The sequence below is a fragment of the Arachis hypogaea genome, chromosome 17 (assembly GCF_003086295.3).
Source record: "Arachis hypogaea cultivar Tifrunner chromosome 17, arahy.Tifrunner.gnm2.J5K5, whole genome shotgun sequence".
In the NCBI taxonomy this organism is placed as follows: Eukaryota; Viridiplantae; Streptophyta; class Magnoliopsida; order Fabales; family Fabaceae; genus Arachis; species Arachis hypogaea.
In genome coordinates, this window is record NC_092052.1 from 46,467,024 (window position 1) to 46,472,349 (window position 5,326).

The 5,326-nt window shown below is 37.0% G+C and overlaps 1 non-coding gene across 1 annotated transcript; it reads left to right on the top strand.

Moving 5' to 3' along the window:
- The first annotated feature begins 3,057 nt into the window (after positions 1-3,057).
- LOC112767754 (small nucleolar RNA R71) lies at positions 3,058-3,165 on the top strand. Its single transcript, XR_003185194.1, has one exon. It is a non-coding gene; the product is annotated as a small nucleolar RNA R71 (small nucleolar RNA).
- The last annotated feature ends 2,161 nt before the right edge of the window (positions 3,166-5,326 follow it).

Sequence of the window (5,326 nt, forward strand, 5' to 3'; positions counted from 1 at the left end):
CAACTTCAAAAGACATATGCACTGTTCAAGCATACATTCAGAAAACAAGAAGCATTGTCACCACATCAATATAATTAAGCTAAGTTCAATGATAAATTCGAAACTCATGTACTTCTTGTTCTTTTGAATTAAAACATTTTTTCATTTAAGAGAGGTGATGGATTCATAGGACATTCATAACTTTAAGACATAGTTACTAACTACTAATGATCATGTAATGAAGACACAAACATAGATAAGCACATAACATAGAAAACAAAAAACAGAAGAAAGCAAGAACAAGGAATGAATCCACCTTAGTGATGGTGGCATTTCCTTCTTGAGGAACCAATGATGTCCTTGAGCTCTTCTATGTCTCTTCCTTGTCTTTGTTGCTCCTCCCTCATTGCTTTTTGATCTTCTCTTATTTCATGAAGGATGATGGAGTGCTCTAGATGTTCCACCCTTAGTTGCTTCCAATAATTGTGTGGAAGAAATTGTATCCCCTGAGGTATCTCAGGGATCTCTTGATTTGCAGTCAAATATTCTACCACTGAGCTATAGACCCTTGATGGAAGCTTTTGTCTTCCCTTTCCTCTTTCTAGAGGTTTCTCTGGCCTTAGGTGCCATCAATGGTTATGGAAAAAACAAAAAAGCTTATGCTTTTACCACACCAAACTTAGAATATTGCTCGCCCTCGAGCAAAAGAAGAAAGAATAGAAGAAGAAGAAGAAGATATGAAGGAGAATGAGGGATGTGTATATTCGGCCATATGGGTGGGATTGGGTGGAAAGAGATGTTGAATTTTGAAGATAGGTGGGTGTATGGATGTGAGTGGTAAATGGAAAACAGAAGGGATGATCATGAATGGAAAGAGATATGATGAGGTAGGTGGGGATCCTGTGGGGTCCACAGATCCTAAGATGATCCTGTGGGGTCCACAGATCCTGAGGTGTCAAGGCATTTACATCCCTGCACCAAATTAGGCATGTAAAATGCCTTTGCACACAACTCTGGGCGTTCAGCGCCAGGTTGGTGCCCATTTTGGGCGTTCAACGCCCATTTGCTGCCATTTCTGGTGTTGAACGCCAGAACCATGCTTGTTCTGGGTGTTCAGCGCCAGGATGCTGCCCATTCTGGGCGTTCAGCGCCAGAACCATGCTCTGTTCTGGCGTTTGAACGCCAGACAGATGCTCCTCCAGGATGTGATTTTTCTTCTGCTGTTTTTGATTCCGTTTTCAATTTTTTTATTTATTTTGTGACTCCACATGATCATGAACCTATAAAGACATATAACTAAGAAAAATATAGTTAGATAAATAAAAAATTGGGTTGCCTCCCAACAAGCGCTTCTTTAATGTCAATAGCTTGACAGTGGGCTCTCAATGAGCCTCACAGATGTGCAGAGCTTTGTTGAGACTCTCCAACACCAAACTTAGTGTTTGCATATGGGAATTCAACACCAAACTTAGAGTTTGGTTGTGGCCTCCCAACACCAAACTTAGAGTTTGACTGTGGGGGCTCTGGTTGACTCTACCTTGAGAGAAGCTTTTTCTGCTTCCTCTCCATGGTTGCAGAGGGAGATCCTTGAGTTTTAAACACAAGGGAGTCCTCATTCCATTGAAGGACTATTTCACCTCTGTCAACATCAATCACTGCTCTTGTTGTGGCCAGGAAAGGTCTTCCTAGGATGATGGATTCATCCTCTTCCTTTCCAGTATCCAGGACTATGAAATCAGCAGGGATGTAAAGGCCTTCAACCTTTACTAATACGTCCTCTACTTGTCCATAAGCCTGTTTTCTAGAGCTGTCTGCCATCTCTAATGAGATTTTAGCAGCTTGCACCCCATAGATTCCCAGTTTCTCTATTACAGAGAGGGGCATGAGGTTTATTCCTGAACCAAGGACACACAGAGCCTTAAAGATCATGGTGCCTATGGTACAGGTTATTATGAACTTTCCAGGATCCTGTCTCTTCTGAGGCAATGTCAGTTGATCCAGATCACTTAGTTCATTGATGAACAAGGGAGGTTCAACTTTCCAAGTATCAATGCCAAATAATTTGGCATTCAGCTTCATGATTGCACCAAAAAACTTGGCAGTTTGCTCTTCAGTAACATCCTCATTCTCTTCAGAAGAGGAATACTCATCAGAGCTCATGAAGGGTATAAGGAGGTTCAATGGAATCTCTATGGTCTCTAGATGAGCCTCAGAGTCCTTTGGTTCCTCAGAGGGAAGCTCCTTATTGACCACTGGACGTCCCAGGAGGTCTTCCTCCTTGGGATTCACGTCCTCTCCTCTCCTCACAGGTTCGGCCATGGTGCTTATGTCAATGGCCTTGCACTCTCCTTTTGGATTCTCTTCTGTATTGCTTGGGAGAGTACTTGGAGGGATTTCAGTGATCCTTTTACTCAGCTGGCCCACTTGTGCTTCCAAATTTCTAATAGAAGACCTGGTTTCATTCATGAAACTCACAGTGGCCTTAGATAGATCAGAGACTAGATTTGCTAAATTAGAAGCATTTTGTTCAGAGTTCTCTGTTTGTTGCTGAGTGGATGATGGAAAAGGTTTATTATTGTTAAACCTGTTTCTTCCACCATTATTAAAGCCTTGTTGAGCCTTTTGATCCTTCCATGAGAAATTGGGGTGATTTCTCCATGATGAGTTATAGGTGTTTCCATAAGGTTCACCTAAGTAATTTACCTCTGCTATTGCAGGGTTCTCAAGATCATAAGATTCTTCTGCATAAGAAGCCTCTTGAGTACTGTTGGATGCAGCTTGCATTCCATGCAGACTCTGAGAGATCATATTGACTTGCTGAGTCAATATTTTATTCTGAGCCAATATGGCATTCAGAGTATCAACTTCAAGAACTCCCTTCTTCATAGGCATCCCATTGCTCACAGGATTCCTTTCAGAAGTGTACATGAACTGGTTATTAGCAACCATGTCAATGAGTTCTTGAGCTTCTGCAGGCATTTTCTTTAGGTGAATGGATCCACCTGCAGAAGTGTCCAGTGACATCTTTGATAGCTTAGATAAACCATCATAGAATATATCCAGGATGGTCCATTCTGAAAGCATGTCAGAGGGACATTTTTTGGTCAATTGTTTGTATCTTTCCCAAGCTTCATAGAGGGATTCACCTTCTTTCTGTCTGAAGGTTTGAACATTAGCTCTAAGCTTGCTCAGCTTTTGAGGAGGAAAGTACTTGGCTAAGAAAGCCGTGACCAGCTTATCCCAAGAGTTCAGGCTGTCTTTGGGTTGAGAATCCAACCATATTCTAGCTCTGTCTCTTACAGCAAAAGGGAAAAGCATGAGCCTGTAGACTTCAGGATCTACTCCATTAGTCTTAACAGTATCACATATCTGCAAGAATTCAGTTAAGAACTGAAAAGGATCTTCAGATGGAAGTCCATGAAACTTGCAGTTTTGCTGCATCAGAGAAACTAATTGAGGTTTTAGCTCAAAGTTGTTTGTTCCAATGGCAGGGATGGAGATGCTTCTTCCATGTAAATTGGAATTAGGTGCAGTAAAGTCACCAAGCATCTTCCTTACATTATTATTATTTTCGGCTGCCATCTTCTCTTCCTGTTCGAAAATTTCTGAAAGGTTATCTCTGGATTGTTGTATTTTAGCTTCTCTTAGTTTCCTTTTCAAAGTCCTTTCAGGTTCTGGATCTGCTTCCACAAGAATGTTCTTGTCCTTGCTCCTGCTCATATGACAAAGAAGAGGGCACAGAAAAATAATAATAATAGAAATCCTTTATACCACAGTATAGGGATTCCTTTGTGAGTGAAAGAAAAGAGGGAGATAAAGAATGTAATGGAATGGAAGAAACACAACTGTGAGGAGGGTTGTGATGTGAGATGAGATGTTAGTAAATGAATAAATAAATAGAATAAGATGGGAGAGGGAGAATTTTTGAAAAATATTTTTGAAAAAGAGTTAGTGATTTTCGAAAATGGTTTTTGAAAAATGTTAGTATTTTTCGAAAATTTTTTAAAATCAAAAATAAAAATAAAAATAATTAGTTAATTAAAAAGAAATTTTTGAAAAAGGGGGAAGATATTTTCGAAAATTAGAGAGAGAGAGTTAGTTAGGTAGTTTTGAAAAAGTTAAGAAACAAACAAAAAGTTAGTTAGTTAGTTGAAACAAATTTTGAAAAGATAAGAAGTTAGGAGGTTAGAAAAGATATTTTGAAACCAACTTTTTGAAAAAGGTAATATAAGAAGATATTTTAGAAATTAGTTTTGAAAAAGATTTGATTTTTAAAATCTCAATTAATGACTTGATTCATAAGAAATCACAAGATATGATTCTAGAACTTAAAGTTTGAATCTTTCTTAACAAGCAAGTAACAAACTTCAAATTTTTGAATCAAAATATTAATTGATTATGTTATTTTCGAAAATTTGATATAAAAATAAGAAAAAAATTTTTGAAAAATATTTTTGGAATTTTCGAAAATAACTAAGAATTTTGAAAAAGATTTGATTTTTGAAAAAGATAAGATTTTCAAATTGAAAATTTGATTTGACTCATAAGAAACAACTTGATTTTAAAAATTTTTGTAAAAGTCAACTCAAATTTTCGAATTTGATGAGAGAAAAAGGGGAAGATATAATTTTTGATTTTTGAATTTTTATGAAAAACACTAAAATGATGCAATGCATGAAAATTTTGGATCAAAACTATGAATGTATGCAAGAATGCTATGAATGTCAAGATGAACACCAAGAACACCGTGAATATCAAGATGAACACCAAGAACATATTTTTGAAAAATTTTTAATGCAAAGAAAACATGCAAGACACCAAACTTAGAATTCTTTAATGCTTAGGCACTAAGAATTCAAGAATGCATATGAAAAACACCATACAACACAAAACAAAAAATCATCAAGATCAAACAAGAAGACTTACCAAGAACAACTTGAAGATCATGAAGAACACTATGAATGTATGAAAATTTTCGAAAAATGCAAGATGCACATGCAATTGACACCAAACTTATAACATGACTCAAGACTCAAACAAGAAACAAAAAATATTTTTGATTTTTATGATTTTCTAATTTTTTTGTATTTTTCTCGAAAGTTACTTAAAAAAAAGAAAAATAAGGATTCAAAATTTTTAATATGAATTCCAGGAATCTTATGCTCTAAAGCTCCAATCAAAGGGTCAGGCATGGCTTAATAGCCAGCCAAGCTTTAGTATGTAACTCAGAGATGACACGCCTGACATGCCCTACAGGCATGGCTTTACAGCTAGCCAGGCTTCAACATGCTTCATGAAACACTAGAATTCATTCTTAAAAATTCTGAAGCCATAGAATAATTTATTT